The sequence below is a fragment of the Calonectris borealis genome, chromosome 4 (genome assembly GCF_964195595.1).
Source record: "Calonectris borealis chromosome 4, bCalBor7.hap1.2, whole genome shotgun sequence".
Lineage (NCBI taxonomy): Eukaryota > Metazoa > Chordata > Aves > Procellariiformes > Procellariidae > Calonectris > Calonectris borealis.
In genome coordinates this window covers 9,445,956-9,464,970 of record NC_134315.1, presented here as the reverse complement: position 1 = coordinate 9,464,970, position 19,015 = coordinate 9,445,956, and the positions used below count along the sequence as shown (strand labels likewise).

General features: G+C 41.0%; 1 long non-coding RNA gene across 4 annotated transcripts; it reads right to left on the bottom strand.

Moving 5' to 3' along the window:
* Positions 1–1,663: 1,663 nt before the first annotated feature.
* LOC142081672 (uncharacterized) lies at positions 1,664–19,009 on the bottom strand. 4 transcript variants are annotated; one of them, XR_012673430.1, is made up of 3 exons: positions 17,977–19,009; positions 7,300–7,464; positions 1,664–7,192 (listed from the first exon to the last, which is right to left on the bottom strand). It is a non-coding gene; the product is annotated as an uncharacterized LOC142081672 (long non-coding RNA). The 4 variants fall into 4 exon arrangements; XR_012673429.1 differs by lacking the exon at positions 17,977–19,009 and adding an exon at positions 8,033–8,556; XR_012673431.1 differs by lacking the exon at positions 17,977–19,009 and adding an exon at positions 8,033–8,556 and having other exon boundaries at positions 7,300–7,449.
* Positions 19,010–19,015: the final 6 nt, after the last annotated feature.

Sequence of the window (19,015 nt, the reverse complement as noted above, 5' to 3'; positions counted from 1 at the left end):
CTCAGCTGCATTTACAGCAGCTGAACTAAACTGTGATTCAAATGAAGAATGTAGTCAGCAGAGAAGAGGTGCTGGGCTCGGCCAGCATGTAGGAGACAGCCTACATGAAGATTCACCCACTCTGCGTTGTCTCACACTGAAGCTGGGCATGGTTGTAGTACCATTGTGCTAATAATAGCATCATTCCCATGGACACAAGCCACCATGTGTTGGACACTCCTCCTTTTGCAATTGCTACAGCAACTGGGCATGTGGTATTTGCTGAAGGGCTCAGGTTATGTGCATCTTCTGGGTTTGAGCTGGTTCTTCAAGGCGGGAATAAACTGCACTGGTCCAAAGAAGGAGATAGGCCCTTAAATTCAGAATCTAAGCTGTGATTCAAAGCCCCAACTTCTGTCTCACCCCAGAAGTTCTTTATAGGGGCTAGAAGAGGTACTTTTGCACCTGACTAAAAGCACACCGCTCCCAGCATGCAGCTCACCTAAAATACCAGAATCCCAAAACCCAGCATTCCCTCGGTGATCTGACATAGAGGCCTTCAAAGTGTGACTAAATGCTTTGCCACAGCATACCATCTTAAATGCACATTCTACATGTGTTCCTTATTTCATGTACACTTGTAAAACTGTTATATTTGACTTCCATTTGGAGTCACTCTGGCAAATATATGTACTTAGCGTTATGTATGTGAGTTGTCTCTTTGCAGCCCCAATCCTATATGTTTTAATACAGCTTTACTCCCCAGTGCCTGCAGGGAGTCTGGTCTAGTCCACTCTAGACCTGCAGGAGGGAATACTGCATGCCTTTTTATGTGTTCCCTGATTTGCCTGTCCCCAGGGATTTGTACAGGCAGGCAGCAGCCAGCCCGTAGGCCTGCTATGGACACGTCCCTCACAATACATTAAAGAACTTCATCAGACTTTCGCTGATCAGTTAAAATTGGACCTGTGATTCCCGCCCTCCATACACACACGCTGCCTCTCCAGCCATATATTGCCCTCCCTGATTGCTGTTGTCACCTCTGAGGCTGGGACATATGATCTGTTTGTGAATCAGCTCGGGCACTGCTGCAGTTCTCAGCCTGCATGCAAAGGTAAACGAACTCCCTTCGGGAATGGATCACAAGTTCCTGCTTCAAAGTCTTGGGCTAGGGAGCTTCTGCTGCCCAGCTGCAATCCACTGCTGTGTGGCTGTCTGCCTTCGTCTGCCTGATGCCATCCTAAAAGTATAATAAATTAGGAGGCAAGTGCTCAGAATTTACCAGTTTGCTGACTGTATGAACAGCAAATAGAAATCTGAAGGACGCTTTGGAGATACTTTTTACAATGCAATATAAACATAGTGACTAGGCCTCTTGAAAGGTCTGTGGATATGCCCACACTGGGACAGTTGCTGGGCCTAGTGATTCAGGAAAGAACATAAAGAAGTCATGGATACAGTGGGAAACATTTACCCAAGAGTAGTGTTTGAACAGCTCAGGTCTTGGAACAGAATTCCACTTTGATAGCAGTCAATATTCATTTAAAAATGTACTGTGGCCTGTGAGAATTAATTTTTAGGTCAGCTTATATAATCAGTTCTTCCGTTTCTCTTTCATGGCATTGTAGGCAAATTAATTGTATGTTAAGTCTTAAATAATTTTAAAGATTTGATTTATGACCCAACTATACTTGCCTTTTAAAAACTCTGAAGGGCAGAGACTTAAAAGTCTTACATGTTTGTATGGCACCAGTACAGGAGCCCTCGGCATGTAGGTGTCCTGTAAGCAATATTGAAATATAAACATTAAATAACGGTGTCTTCTGAAGGTAAGAACCATGTTTTTTGCAAGCTTCTTGCACACTCATGAGTATGTGCCAGGTAGACAAGCACTCTGGAGTTTGAAAAATGAATGCCTTTTGAACTATAAGCATCCCGTCTCAGTATGATTCCTAGGGAGAAAATCTTCTCTTGTCCAAGCTTTTTGGATTTATATAGGCTCTGTGGAGTTCACTGGTGGGTTTATTTGGCAGGTGGGCCTTATTAACCTGCCAGCAAGGGACTATTTGACCTGCTTAGGTTTGTACAGCTTGTAAATAAAGATTCTGTCAGGGAAGAGAGATTCTCTTGTGCTTCGGACTATTTATATCTCTTATAACTGTGGCTGTTAAAGCTTATAAAGAAACAGAAGGTCTGGGATATGAGACAGAAAGCCCTGAGGGAGTCTTACGTGTTGTATTTGGATTGCTGTGTTAATATCCTAAAATAAACACAGCATGCCAGAAAGTGGGGAATACTTTTATTGTAATTATTATTAACTCAAAGACCTAAATTGTTGGTTATTGAATGGAGTATGGCTGAGCTTGGCTGCAGAGGACAATAAAATAACCTCTTAATTTAACACTAGCAGCTATTGGCAATCAATGGGAGCCAGCCATTTAATCAGCTTCATTTTCCTCTTTTTTTCTTTATCTGCTTTTGCATTGTTCTCAAGTTTAACAATTACTAGTATTAATATTTTTACAGCTTAGGTTAGTAATGAATACAATAAGTTTACAATAAACTGTAATCGTAATCAAACTATGACTGATAGACTCTCCATCAATGGAATTACTTTAATCGGGCAGAAATAGTATGTTGAAAGGTATGTTGTATTTCAGATTAAAAAAAAAAAATCCCTTCAAGAAGTTTTTCAGTCTGTCTAGTGCAGGTCTGACAATAGGGTCCTCTCTAACTCTGTAACATGTAATTTTTAATAGGTGTATCTGAATCAGTGAAAAGACTTTACATTATTTTATTTATATTACTTATAATGTAAGAGAATGTTTTTCTCTTATTCAGAAGCCACCAGTTTGGACTGGTTGAACAAGAGCAGTAATTTTTGAGAAGGATTTCCTTCTGCTTCAGCTGACCTACTCAGACACCTAAGTGCTACTGAAGATCAAATGACACTAGGTTCAGCGTCTGCCAGAGTTGAGATTTTGAGTCTGTATTCCTTGTTCCTTCATTTGAAAGTCAGTTTTGCAGTATTTCTGCCTTCTGTCCTGAAAGGGCTCAATAAATGTTCTTTGACCTTCCTCAGGTTAGACTGATCTGCTATTTGTGCATTCTAGTGAAATTTTTAAATATTAACTGTCACCAGTTTATAGAGAACCTGTTGAATTTACAATTACAAACATACTGGCTGCAAAGGTACTTCACCCAAGAGTTGCTGCTGTGGCCCCGGAGAACTTGATATCGGGGAAGAACGGGTAGGGTATTACCACTGATGTGCACTGAGGGGAGAAAGGCTTCCAAATTGTGCTAGGCACCAAAACTTTACCAGTGGAAGCCACTCAGGAGAGATGCCAAGACAGGCGGTGCCCTTTCTCGTTTTGTTCCACCTCTTTTCCAAATGGGCATCTCTTTTATGAGCTGGATCCGCTGGCTCCCAGCCCTGCTACGATGTGGGACTGGCAAACTGCTGTGCACCTGTTCCAGAGGGATTAGCCACTGGTGACAGCCCATACCCAGAATTTCCTCCACAGATGCTAGTACCCTTCAACAAGTGAGTCAGAACCATTTGACTTAGAGCTTTTTATAGTTGTTGTTGAGGGTAATGGTAATCATCCTAATAAAGTCTAGTTCATAATCTCTCATACTTAATGGTTTGCCATTGGTCAAAGAAGAAGACACCATGCTGCTCTTCACTCCCATCCCTATCTGCTTTACCAGCATAGCAAAACACCGTTAAGCTTTTACGATCATCTGTCATTATGTTGGAAAGCAAGTGTTGTCTGGTGGGTACGATGCCAGGCTGAGTCCAGAATTGACTCCGCTAATGAATTCACCATTGGGAAATCTAAGACTATGTCACTTCCTCTGCTGTTTTGATTTTCCTACTGATAAATACATTCATTTGAGAATTCAATAAATGGCTCATGCTGAAAATCAAGCATGCCAGGATTGGTTTGCAGAACTGGGCTTTACATTAAGTTTTCTAGTCCAAAGAATCAAATATTGTCTGTATTGTATTCATATATGCACCATATACGATTACAGTGCTAATTGATTATAAAAATAATATGCACTGTTTTTTTCTCTTTGTCCACTGCTTACAGGCCTTTATGTCATTCTAGTAGAAAACAGTTTTTGATATAAATAATTTATTTTCTTACTCTTGAACTGTGTCCATATAGCTGAGGGAATAAATGTCCTAAATTTGATTCCACCCAAGTTCTTTTTGATTTGGTTGTTTTTTTTTTTTCTTTCTCCTTTCTACAAATACATAAAAAGAATCAGGCACTTCCTGCTATGCCCTAAGCACAAATTTGTTTCCTGGTATATCCACTCTAATGTATTCAGGAAGGAAGGAATAATCTCTCTGAGGCTGTAGAGCTTTTACAGTGGCTGCAGTAGCTGTAGCTCAGACTGTCTGTAAGCGAAAAATACTGGAGGAATTGTGTGATGTTTGATCTTTGGGAGTAATAAGGAACGGGCCGATTCATAGGTGAGAATAATATGCTTGGACGAGCATTGTGCAATACAGTGAAGCAGACAAATGTTTCTGCATAGAGGAGACTACCATCTGCTAGAATTAAACAAAGTATTCATACCAGCCACAAAATGCACTGAATAAAAAGAATTTTTTCTAAAATAGAACCCTCTGTTTTCCAGCTAGGATAAAGTGAGATTGATTAGGTACCACTTGTAAAAGGTGGATTTTGTGAAAGAGGAGGATGTTAAGTGCTCTAGAGAAGAAGGATTTACAAGAGAAGGATGATAAGATAAAGATTTGTCCAAAACATGACTGGGAAGTGGCTAAGTGGGAACTGTGAGCTGAGTGTGTGGGAGGGCACTAAGAACAGAAAAAAGGTGCGGGTGGGGGCTGATTTCTGTTTCTTAGTCCGCTTAAAATTAAATGACCTGTTGACTTCAATCCTGGAAGGTATTAAAACTGTGTTCATTGGGCTTTTAATGTACATTTATCCACCAGTTTGTTGCGAATAGTTTGTATCTGTCCTTTCTTCTAATTGCTCTCTTTACCGCACCAAAAAAATCCAAGAAGTAACACAGCCAACCTGATTCACCTTTCAATTCAGTAAGATTCTACTTGATCTAGATCCAGCTACATTGCTTTAAAGATATCAGCTACGATTTTTAAGCAACACACTGTAGGGCTGCTCTAGCTTTCACCTGCTAGCAGAGATAGGTCCAAGATACCCTCACACCATAGATAAGCCTTCCCCAGGCCCCCGTGACAAGCGGATGTTAGGACAGAATAGCATAGAATAGATTATACTGCTGGTGCGGGAGGAAAACAGAGTTGCCGGGTAAAGCAGCCTTTTGTGTAGTGTATCGGGAATCAAGCTCTGGCCCTGTTTTGCCATAAATTAGCTGTTTTAATAAACATTTCCTGCAACTTCTAATAAACAGATTGGTTCGTGCTTTAACTTACTAACATGCTCTTATCTTTGCTATAAAAATGTATATAATTAAGAAAGATTTCTGAGTGACGGAGTGGGTTTGTGAAAACATCCGCATAATGTTTTTCCACTTGCTTTTAGCCCTGTTCTTGGATTTGCTGGCTGAGACAATGTTTGGAGTAAAGTCACATGATCAATCTGCATTTTCTTGCAGTCTTCCTGAGCTGTTGCACCACTCTTTCATGCTAGGTATTCTGTTGATCTATAGATCTAAGCTCCTTCTTTTGAGGGTAATAAATCAAAATTACACAGTATTTAGGATTTCAGTCAGAGAGATTATGTCAGAATTAGAACATTCCTGAGTGAAGGTCATATAAATCAATCCTTCAGTTATTCCATTTTCGGTTTCATTGTAATGAACAGTACCCTGCTCGCAGTGAGAAAGCTTATGGTGCTAGAATACTGATAAGATGATATTGCATTCAGAGTACATTTTCTGCTATTGGATGAAATCTGCAATGCGATATATGACATACATGCAAGGGTCTGTGTTGAAAAGCCTTGAAATTGTCAAACTGTAACATTCTAGGGATGAGGCTGGTTTGCAAAATCATTGAATCATCTTTATTGCAGGAAGAATTTTAATGAACAAAGTAGTAACAAAGGTCTTGTAGTAGAAATGTAAAAGAAAACTATATCATTTTCAAAGCTATCGTATTAAACAAGTTAATGGTATATTGTTGTGCATTCTTAACACTGGGGTGTAATTTTTACCTGGGTAGTAATGCCTAACAATTAACATCACTTTTCATACTTAAAATACTTGACAAGTGATATTGCTCATAACAACATAACGTAGCTAAGTAGCCATTTTAATTGCTTGTGAAATTGTAACACCGAGAAGTAAGGAATTTGGGATTGGGATCAAACTGATGGGATTTGGTGTATGCTGCTGATTATTCAGGGTGTTGTCTAAATTCCTTGATCATTCACACATACAACCTATAAATACTTCCTAATGTACACACTGAACCTGCGCTTGCAGAACAGTATAAAGCAAATACTACTCACTTTACCCTGAGGAAATAGCTAAAGCATGTGTACCTGTATTAATTTATTTACTATACACAGCCCTCACTGACATGCCAATATACCAGGGCCTGTATATTCCAGCCTGTTTGTTCTCTTACTTCCCTTTCACCGACTCTGCTCTTCCCACCAGCTTCCCCCGGGTTAGACATATTTGGTTACCACTCAACCCTGATTTGCATCTGGCTTACTCCAGTTTCTGTGCACCCCTGCCCTGCGCAGAGGCACAGCTGGAGGCTGCAGGGAGGAGGAGCTCTCCAGGGTTCTGCTCAACCTGAGGTGCAAGGATTTGGGGAGAAATACCTTAAATCCGCCCTTCGATCCAGCCAGCTTGAATCAGCTTGCAGAAATGAGGACATGCCCAATAGCTGTGGAGAGCAAGTAATGCATCAAACTGGTAAAGGCTCTCCATTGCAAAGTTAAAGATGGAAACAGGAATTCTGGCAACTCCCCATCTACCTGCCTGCATCTTGATATTCCGAGTAGTGCCCCGAGTGTGAAGCTTGTAGTCCTCCTCTTTGTGTTTCTGGAAGGATAGTAGACCAATGGAGGTGGGAACAATGGTTGCACTGGAGGAGATGGTTGAGGAGGAGGTGGCAGAGTTTGAGGAGCAACGGTGAAGTTGTGAGCTCACCACAAGTGGGCCTGCAGCTGATGGATTCATGTTCTGAGGGTCCATTCAAGAGTGATCTCATGGTGCTGGGAATTGCAGGGTTGTCCTGAAGCAAAGTGGAGCACAGTTTTTAAACAAATTTTTTAACAGGAATTTTTAAGGAGGTGATTTAAACATTATCTTTCTGGTTGTACTGCAAATCTAATACCTCACCTTTTTATCAGCAGCTTCAGCTGGGACATTTGAAAGAGTCAGCCTCTCCATGCTACCTGATTGATTGACCTTGACTTGGGGTACGCAGTCGGGGAAAACATTTGCAGAGTTTTTACACTGCACTGAGCCTGCTGTTCTGGAGTGTAAGAACTGAGGAATGACAAGCTTAAGACAAAGCACAAGGACCACAAAGACCCAGTTATGATAACCACGTGAAAAACAGAGGAACCAGAAGGAGTGGGGGAGAGATAAAGGGGCACAATAAGAAGTGCACCGCAGCATACTATGTAGCTCTTCAGGAAACATTCACAGATGTTAAGCAGCTCATTAGCGAGGAACAAATCTCTCTGAACCATAATACCAGACCTGGCCAACTACAGCGTGGATGCGAGCGTGGGTACATAAGCGTGGGTTGCATGTGCCTCTGCAGTGCGGAGGCTTGAAGACAGGTTTGCCACAAGCACACATGCACATGAGCTGGGACACAGCAATATACAAGTAACCTTGGTGACAGAGGCAGGACTGAAACACGCAGATTCATAGCTCCCAGCTCTGTGCTCAGACCACTAGACTACCTTCTGTGTTTCTTTATCAGCAGTGATGAAATACAACAGTCACTGCTGCAGGCAGAGTAGGCTAATGGCAGCAACACTCTATGCTTGCCCTATTTCTCATACTCTTTCCCTAAGCACTCGTTTCTGACTATGACCAGAGATTGGATAAAGGAACTCACAGGCCTTTGGTTTAGCCCAGTGCAGTTGTTCTAGTTTCCGTAAGGCCAAATGAAGCCGTCATCCAACCTAAATAAAAAACAGGATGTGGCACTGTTAAGTTTCTTTGTTTACAGCATCTTAATAAATTCTAGAACAAATGTACTCAATTTGGAAGCAAAAGAACATTTTCTTACTGTCAGCTGTACAAGCTGGTCTTGAAAGCTGATAGTCGCTGGATTCTTTTTTGCCTGTACATCAATGCAAGTAAAGCTCTGGAGACAAAACCCGTAAATTTCTTCTGCAGTACCTTCTCCCTGCCTTCACATCCTGTCTCAGTGCCGTCTGCAATTCTTACCTTCAGCAGGTTTATGAAATGTCTCAGCTGAATAAAAATATGTTGTTACCGATATAGGAGAAGGATTGGAATTCATTTCATCTTTATTACAGTGTAATGAAATTAGTTATGTTGACATCTCCATTATAAAGGGAGCAAAAGCTACAATATTTTTTTACCCAAGTAAAATGACTCTGTTGATAATTCTGATAAGCTATATAGCAAAATTATTTTTGTATGATGCTGTTTCACAAAATACTGTAAATATATGGACTGCATAGGTGTTAGTAGGAGCAGAATTTTCTCAGAACAAATAATGCGTGATCTTACTTTGTTTTGGTTAAATTCCAGTTTATCTTAATTTCGTTCATTCTCCTTGTGATGCTTAAGTTTGCCATACTAAAGACTCTTTCGGGATTCTAATTAGTGACTTTTGAGGAACACCATTACCACAGTGAATTGAGAAAAAGGTCAGTGCCTCAAGGAATCTGGAAAATACTTGGACTGGAGCAAAATGTCTTTCCTGTTGGTTTATTTAGATAATTCAAAGTTTTAAACAGAAAGATAACAGATAATGATTAATACAAAGCCTACTATCACTTGAGAAATGTATTCTTATCAAAGCCTGACCTAAAAATTTCTTTCAACCAGATCTGTCATTTTTCATTTGGAAAATATTGGCTTGTTCATCTTGTTTTTTGAAATGTGCTTAACCAGACAAAAAAATCAGAGTAGTGAGAGAAAGGAAACACCTTTGAGATTCATCCCTAATATATTTCCATTAATCTCAATGGAGTAACAGCAATAGTATCTAGCCTATATGCTCTGCAAAGGAGAGAAATGCAGTTCCATAGACAAAAGGCATGGTCTGGTTAAATCAATTTCTATAGCATCTTGTCTCGACATATTTGAGAGCACTATCTTTCTCAATTAATGTCAGCTCTGCTCTGGGAATACTCTTTGGTAGTTAACTGTTGCTGTTAAAGAGCTAACTTTAGATATAACACAGCTGGCTTATGTATTTTGCTGTTCATATTTTTGGTAATGGAACAACAAATTGCAAAGCGAACAAACTACTAAGCAGAATGCAGAAGATTTTCCACCAAAATAAATCAACTTTAAGGATAAGAAAACCCAACTGCAAATTTCTTCTGACTGAATCCAGTTAGAAAAAATCAATTACAAACCTCAGGAACCTCTTTAAGGTAGGTCTTAGGATTTTCTTTTTCCCAGATTTCTAAGTCTCCAGCATACTTAGGGTTGCACACGTGCCTCTGTGCAAACACCACGAATCTCTAGAATGTTTCATTTTAAATCATTCTTGGGCAGCTTCTTTACTTTCATTTCCACTTCATCAAAGTCAAACAGAAAACCCTCAAACAGCCCAACTCCTCACATAGCACAAGAATGGAGGAAGAGCAGACATGATGTTTAGAGGATATCAAGAAAACACTGATTGTATTTGTGAGAAAGATCATGGAGCAAAGAAGAAGAAAGCAAACTGAAGAAAGAAGATAATGGAAAGTAAGCGCAAGGCAAATTTTTAATGCATGTCTCCTTGTGGCTTTCATGGGTAATTACCCACTAGAGGGAGATAGACTGTAACTTGTTGCCAGGTGGATTATGGCAGAAATTGGACTTTATAAAGTCTTCTTGTGGTAAAGACTTCTTACCAAACACTGTGGTAAGAAAGCCAGAGAAGATGCAAGTTCCCTACCCTGGTAGAGTTCCGTGCTGCAAAGCTCTGTGTAAGTTACCAACTGGACTGAAATCCTTTCCCTTTCTGACCCGGCTTTCATTACATTTTTCTTCAAAAAATCCCCACCTCTATTAACCTGTTTGTTCTTTTGTTGGTGACAGCCACACCTGGAGTTGTAAGGATGGCAGAAACAATGTTGTGCTTGTCTAGGACTAACTGAACTGCCACAGCCCCCCAGCATGGGGTGAGCCACGCATGCTTCAAGTCAAGTGGCTTGAGACCCACCGATAGTGACCCTTCAATCCACCTCAGACACCTCCTTGGTTCCAGCTGAAGACTCGCATCCTATGGTTTTCATTAGCTGCCCATGGGTAATCATTTATGGTCTCTTATTCTCACCTCTATTTGTGCAGAATGGAGAAGGCTTTTAAAATTCAAAGCAGGCTCAGGCATGGCCTTTCCTCTAGGGAAACCAAGAAGGGAAGTAGAAATGGGTGCTTAGAATTGGAAACAGGGCATAGGAAAAGTAGCTCTTACCCGCTTGTGTGATTCCTGGTTCTAAAAATCAGTAGTTTAGGGACTTCCTAACTTCCAAACTAGGCATTGCATTTAGATTAGTATTTGTCAGAGACTTTGTTAAGCCTACTTCCCTTGAATTTGTCTAATTTCTTTTTAAACCTATTTATTTGTATTTTTGGGGTTTAGAACATCCTATGGCAATGACTTCATATGAAAATGTATTTCCTTCTCTTCTTTTTTAAACCCTGCTCCCTGATAAACTGATTGAATTAATATGGTATTATGAGCAGTGATAATAACCATTTTCTATTCACTTTCCTCCCACCTTCATTATTTTCCAGACCTCTATGTATCCCCTTCCTGTTGCAGTACGAATGCAAGCCCCAGTCTGGCTCCTGTTTATACTAGGATCTTTGAATGATATGAGGGCTTTTCAGAGTCAAGCTATTAGCAGAGACAACAGTCTTCTCTTAACTCTAACCTTGCCTCTCTGCATAAGAACTGTTGGATAAATAAGTACATCATGCAAACTCAGAAAAGATGCATAATTGTTTCCACACAGGAAGTTTGCAGTTGATAGTTTGGTGTCACAGATAGAAATGACTAGTCTAACGTGCTATGAACTAAGTCAGAGCCAAAGCCATTATCTAATGCCTGTGAATGTTCAGGGTCAACTATACTCTCTGCTACCACACTTAATGCCAGAAAAGTTCACTGACAAACACCAGCCATCAAAAACACGTCTTCCTCCCAAACTCCATGTCACTAGTTTCCAAAGTGGCCTGCAGTTATATCCTGCTCACCTTCAAATTCCCTCAAAAATAGTACAGGGGTTCTGGCGCTACTGTTCAACAATCCTGGTTTAAGGATTACCGAAAACATGGCATGGCTCTGTTTGTCAGTACCCTGATATGATTCTTAACACAAACCAGGTTAAGGTAAATGTAAAACAGTGTATTTGCAAAAATCCAAATATAAGCAACACATTTGCATTGATTATCCAAAGCAATACACAGAAATGAAAAGAAATAGTGTGTACAGGACATTTGCAGACCTGGAAGAGCAGCTGGCCGTGCTCTGTAAGAAAACTAGGCACAGGTGCTGGGATTGAGCCCAGGGCCCTGATTCCCAGCTGGCACGCTGAAAGAAGCTTCCCGCTCAGGGAGAGTTAGATGTCTGTTCCTTGGGAGGAGAGGCCTCGGAAAGGGGAGGAGGTTGTTTGCTTGGCACAACAGGAAAGCACTGCTGGCTGAGCCAAAGGGGAATGGAGTCTTTTTGTTGATATCTGTTGGGTGTATTTCCTCTTTTAGCTGTTGGATTAGTGATTAAAAAAGAAAATGATTGATATATGTTGTATTGGAATGAGCGTGGGGCTTGTCACCCTGACTGATGAGCAGTCTGGATGGCTTACTTTTACCTGTTGCTTAGATTAGTCCCAAAGAGTTCCTCTCGCTCTGTTCAGCTGATGAACTGCAATCCCCAGCTAAGGCTTCAGTTCGTACACAAAGTTCCCTCCTGAAGTTACTTTCAGAGGAGAGCGCCTGGTTTGAGGGACTTCCCTGGATACTGATCAAATCCAACAGTAAAGCTCTATAATGGCAACTTTGTATTTTCTTATATACACATATAACTTGCTAGCCACACTTTATACAATGACATAACCAGGATTAAAGCATGTAATGCCTTCCTGAGAAACTAACTTACCGCTTTAAGGTAACAGGACGTTTGGGGGTGAATGCCTCCTAAGTCTGTCTCTAGGGAATACTATAATAGTAATAAAGTGAATAGAGGCCTAAGACAGGCAGGAGAGAGGTTGCTGATTACACGGGAAAGCCCAGACAAAGCGTCTTCTGTTTCTGATGCCTGAAATTCAGCCGCGTAAGAAAAAGGCAGGATACTGGCAAAGCACCACTGTGATGTACTTGTGCTGATGGCTCTTTGTTATTTTTCTACAGCTTCACATCACATTTTACCAGGTATTTCCCCTCAAGATCCTCATATACCTACAAATCAGTCCAAACCAAGTGTTGCCAACAGAGCTGCCGCTTCACTTGCCTTGGAGGTTGCCGTTCTTTCTGTGTCACAAGAACAAAGATAAAAATGTTAAGTTTTAGCCCTTTCCAACACTTTTATGATATTATCTGGCAAGCACCAGGATTTTATTTTACAAATACATAACTGCGCTTGCTCCTTTACCGCTCTGTGTCTGTGAATGTTACTGATAGCAAAGGGACATGGCATGCATATGCATGTGTAGGATTGGGGCCCAACAGCTTGGGTCCTGCTGAGGTCAAGGCACAGACATCCAGACAAACATTGATTTAGAAAATTTACAGTATAGAGGACGGTTGTAGAAAGGGAAAGCGCACTGACCATTCCAAAGGAACCAACTCCTTTTTTAAATCTCTTAATCTGCTTTTCATTATCTCTGTGGGGAGGCCTCTTGAGAAAAGCAGCTCTTTGACTTGAATAAAGGAGGGGCTGCGAGCCTGCATGCTGGAATGGGGAGGTCATTGTACGGCAGCACGGAAGATGGGAGTGTTAGTCAGGTCAAGGAAACAGGATAAAAAAGTGTGAGATCTGTGTTAGAGGCTTGGTCTGGATTATGTAAGGTAGAAAGTTTAAATCTGAAAGGTAAACAAGGGAGAGCGATTCAAAGGTTGGAAAGACATATTCAGGCTGACTGATAGGGAAAAATATGGGCCAGGACTGATAAGATCATCAGCAAAACCAGCAAGAAAGAGGTAACAACAGCTGAGGCCCAAGAGGGCTAAATTCTGCACAGGGATTTTAAGCATCAGGCTTCAGCAAATCAACCTATCCATCTTCAATATCTTTCTTATTTGTTCTTTTAACAGAAATGCTTAGTTCTGCTTCCCTCCTTAGAGGCAGACAAAGCCCAAATATGCCTGGAGGACAATGGGACTACGTAGCATTTTGCCTGCTACCAAGTCATACAGCTGTGTGCATGTGCTGGCTGTAATCCCCTCCCCTCTAAACCAGTGCTTATCACAAGCAGCCTCAGCCTTGCCAAATTGCTAAAGAAAGTTACATTATTGCCAGCCCACTTTTCTCCTTTTTAGAATACAAAGGCAAAAATTCTCCCACAATGGTGTGCTGACCTGCTGCTGTTTCTTTAATGGACACAAACTGAAAGGTATCTCTGGTTTGCAGGGACCTATTTTTCCAGCGCTCCTATAATATAGGCTGACTTCACCAGGAATTTGGAGATATATAAGGAGTGCAGGATCAGGTCTACAAAATCCGGGATGGGGTGGGGGGAGGGCTTCCCTGGTTGCTTGCGCTTCTTGTCTTGCTTCTCGATGGGTTTATGAGAGCAGAGATGGCAGATTTAGGGCTTTTATTGACAGTAACACAACGTTTGGTGTTTTCTTAAAGACCTATCTCTGAGAGGCAGATGATGGCATAAGATTGTCGGCTTTCTGTGTTTCTAATTGCAGACAGGAACTTGCAAACCTTACAGACTTGAAAAAACCTGGAGGCAAAGAATAACTCTAAATACATATTTTTAAAGCCTGTCATTCATAAAATCAAATTGATGCATTTGGAGGCATAGCAGGTTATCTTAAATACAGGATTGGTAATTTTGCAGCAAAATCTCAGACCTTCTCATATCAGCTGGAACTAACAGGTGCATTTTTCACACTAGAGACTCCTTTTGTCCTTTTTTTCCTCTGTATTTCTCAAGGACTAAATGAGTTTACTCATTATAGTTACATTTTCCCCTTTTTGCTATGCGTATAGCCTGAACACTGCTTGCTCTCCTTCCTCTGCTTGATCCTGCTTTGGCCAGAACCTTCTAGCTTTTTTGCCATGTCCTCCTCCAGCCCTGTAGACAGCAGCGCCCCAAAACACTGCTTTATGCGATGATCATGCATCTTTTCCGCTTGTTTGTTTCACTTAAGCTCCATCTGCTGGTTAAAACTAGAATCTGTGTGACTTTCACTATGAATTGCAGATGCTACTTTTTCCTCAATTTGAAAAGATTTTCAAAATTATCTGTTTGTACTCTCCCAGCTGTGTTCTCCTTGTCTGCCTGCATGTCAGATTTAATTAATGACAACCTAATACGTTATTTTGTATTGCTAATTTGGGTCAAGCCTATGCAATCTTTTAAAATACCACTTTTTGACTAGAATTTGAGCAGGTAATTATCCTTGGATCTGGAATGACTGTTTACAGCACATTATTACTGTCATGGAAATCTCTGAGTATCTTGTTGCTGCATTGTTTGGAAAAGCACCCAAGGCAGATTGTTTCTGTGCTGTTGCTAATGTGTAGCCACTGCTGCTTGGTTTTGGCACCAAGACAGGAGTGAACTTGTGACCTGGACATACATACAGAGCAAGTCCGCAATCCAGCGACCACTTGAACTTTTACCTTTGCGCTCTAACATTTACAGACCAACAGGCTTCAGTATCCTGGGAAACCTCTCCTAAAAATCTGTGATGATGAATGGGAGTATTTTTTAAAGAACTACTAATATTCTGTTGGTTTTCTCCCTCGAGTGGAAACAATGCAACTTACTACACAGTAATGTCTTTTTTTTTTCCTCTCTTCAGATTTACACTGAACAGTGGTGAATAAAGATGAGGTTAATCCCATATTGTTAAATCTATTCAAGGAGACAACCTGGGGATTGCCATGGAAACAGATTCTACAGACGAAAAGCGTAATCCTACTTTTAAATAGTGTATATAGACCTGTACCACTACGTAGCTTGTAGAATCACACTGTGTACACAAACATGGTGTTGCAGTAGAGAAATGGCAAACCGGCCTCCCATCTCATCAGATGCTAATTATGCATTAACCTCCTCCCGCTTACAGCCCAAAGCATCAAGCATTGCACCTCCTTCCCCTCCACCCACTGAATCTTATCTCCCCAGTCCCGTGCTGCCTCTGCTGCCAGCTCGGCTTGTCATCTGGGTGTAACGAGGAACCGAGGCCGTGCCTGTGTAATGAACGTGGTGCTTCTGGCAGGAGCGTCATAGACTTGGTATTGCTACGCAATAGGGCAACTGACCATGTGTCTGAAGTTGGGAGTGGGGGTCCTGTTATCCATCCTGCAAAAAAATCAACAGGATCTAGGAAGTGCTTCCTGGGACATGTCCTAAAGGAAGGGGTGACAACCGTGGTTAGCATGGAGGGGTGCCCCCTCCAACTGTGCAGGTATTTTTGGCAGGCCAGAAAGGAATCCTGTTCCCCATATGCATCTGCCTACGATGCTCCTTAGATGGTGAAGAGGGAAGGAGCAAGGGACAATAGCAGATAAGAATTTCATATAACTATTTACTATGGAAAATCTGTTGTGCTGTGAAGTAGAGATTTTCTGAAAGAGAATACTGTATATATAGCTAGTTACTTTACAGTTTTGCTTCCTGTTCATATTGACATTTGCTCCCCAATTTCAAGACAGATCTCTAAACTTCCTGAACGAGAATTATAGATTCATCTGCTCCTTCTTCATGTCTATGCAAGTAATGCCCAGACGTAGGCATATTCTGTGCTTTTATAGGTCTTATGCACATACCTCTTTTAGACAAGTAAAACATTCTTGCTTTTTTCATTTCAGTGGGCTGTGCTCCTAGATCAGTAAAATGCATGTTTCGATATTCCCACAGCCTATAACAGGCATCACAATTTCCTGTTATTTGGAGTTTGTTTTGTAATTGTTTAGACAACTCTCACCTTGCTTTTGCTTCTATTTAACATTCAGGGGAAAAAAATGATGTTTAATACTAAATAATAATCTTAATTTTGTTTAAATATTACATTTATTTTAATCATTCTCAGATCCTTATTAAATTCATCTAGAAAGCAGGGTTTTATTTCTTCCTTTTAGTCTCTCACTCTGTTCCCGCTAGAAAACACATTTTTCAACAAGATGGCTCACAACTTTCCCAAACACCATGGCTGCTTTAAGAACCAGGTCTAAAATGGCTGTAGCAGCTTAAGTTTTTCAAAATAAAACCCTAGTAACTATGTGTATCGTGTTTTATTCTGGGGGTAAGTATTTTCTTTGTGAACTCATAGGCTGTTGGTCTGGATGGAGTGAAAGGTGTTTTTCGTTAAAACCAAAACTAATCACCTACAGTCACTAGGCCTTTTCATGTGGCAGCAATTCGTACAACTACTTGAAAATTATTAATACTTTGTCTTTTCTTAAGCGTTATTTCACAGTGCTTGGTAAATGCACAAAACAAATTAGTATTTTGAAACTGTATCCATTTAGGAAATTTTCAGTGTGTATTATCATTCCTTTTCATATATGGTAGAAAACGATGTAACTTCCAGGTATAAACAAATCTGGAACAAAAGACTGTACAAAAACATAACGGATTCAGCTCTGAAAAGAACTCATGCATCTACATTGTCTGCCACCCTGAATACTAATGAATTTAATGAAACTATTGAAAGACTGGTTACTTGTCTGCATAAATGTATTGAGACCTCTGTAATCATCTGTTTGCTGTCTGAAATCTCTTGTCAATAGTTTAATGACTTCAGAGCATATTATTCTTCTTGTACAGGCTTCATATAATGTTTCTACATAATTAAGCAGCTTTGTTAGAGGAACTGCCATTAGTTGCCCCATTTCATTTGGTTTTGTTATCAACCAACCAGAAAGAAAAAGAATAACAAGAGAAGGCTACAAACCCAGTCTAGTGAAAGAAATGTGTAGATTGGGAAGATTTTGTTGTTGTTGTTTGTTTTTTTTTTAACATTGCCATATTAAGATAAAGCACTATTGTTAAGTTGCACATTTTAAATAATTTTAACCATTTAAAGGCACTACATATTTAAATACTTGTAAAGCAAACACAGCTGGCTAAAAATCTTGCAATGCATTTGGGAGCCTAACATTTTAAAAGTAGTTCTACTAATAAGTGCATAGATAATAATACCAATTAATTTTTTAATAATCACTAAATTTGAACACCACTAGTGTTTCTGTAGCCAACACAGTCAAAAGATGTGAGAAAAGGGTCTTGATTATTTTTTAAGATCCAGTCAAGTGAATATCCCATCTTCACATATTCTTTGGAATTAAAAATACAAGTAGTATAAATTTAATCTAAATTTGTCATATGTAAGAGAAACCCTGAGGATTTTCTTTAAATACATAAAAGAACTTTAAAATATTACTAATTAATTTCCTGCATTTGCCAAGTCTCAAGCATGAAAGGATGACTGCAGACACATTTGCTTTTTCCTGCTATGAGATGCTGTTTCAGTCACATTTTGGGTCAAACCTGAAGCTTCAGCTACCCTTTACATATAAAGTTAAACAGCACCTATTTTCTTTGGGGCTTAGGTGGCTGTATAGGTGAACAAATGCCTGGCATTATAAATAACCTGTGAGATACAGGAGGTCTGAAACCATGGTACCTTTGTCACTTTTGAGCCCTGTCCTTGAGGCAGCCATCTTGTTGACAGGGGGTGTCAGCCATCTTGTTGAAAAACAGTTCCGGCAGCTTTTCCCTCATTTTTTAGAACAAGGATGGTATTAATGCCCAAACCTCATATACATAGTTTTTAAAATTTCACTAGTCTCAGATTAAATTATAATTTCTGCAGTTTGATTCTGGTTATTCCCTGCGTCTGTCTATACAGTTAAAAACTAAGCAAAATTAATGGTACTATTTTAATACTGTATTAACTGACTACTGAAATACTTGATAAAAGATCTTAATGCTGGTCAGTAGACTGATATTTGAAAAATAACGTGCTACCTGTAGCCAAACTATTAACCAGCACTAGCGAAGCACATCTGTTGATTGACTAACTGATGTACTGTCTTACACCAAAAATGTCTTGGCTCCACAAGAAAGGTCTTTTTTCTGTCACATCCTGAGATCCACAAGCCATACATGTGCACGCCCTGGCACAGCCGCTGCTGACAGTGCTTAACACCAGCATAAACGCCAGATTTCGGCCCCAAACCGAGGGAACGCCATTGCACACACGGCCTGGTGTCGGTGTACTGCCCTTAGGGCTACGGTTACGTGCTGGTTGGCCACACTGGCCTAAACCGCTCAGGACGGCTTCGTAGGTACCAGCGCCCTCCCCCCCGGCAGCGATCCCTCGTCGCACACGGCCAGCGTGACCTTCCCGCCGCGGCGGGGGATTAGCGGGCTGCGAGCCACGGCCCCGCCGCACGTCGTTTCCACGGGCCCCTCGGGTAAACAAGCCCCGCGCTGCCTCCGGGGCAGCTCCTGCAGCCCCGATCCCCGGGAACCTGCCCGCCCACTACTCCCCTCCGCCGGCTGCCGGAGAAGAGAAACGCTTGTGCGGCTGGCGTGCCGGGGGGGGGGGTAGGACTACATCTCCCAGCATGCACCGCGCCCTGCCGCCCCGCCCCTGAGTCCCTCCTCCGAGCGCCTCGACTAATGTCATGCTACACCATCTAGGACTACAGGTCCCGGCA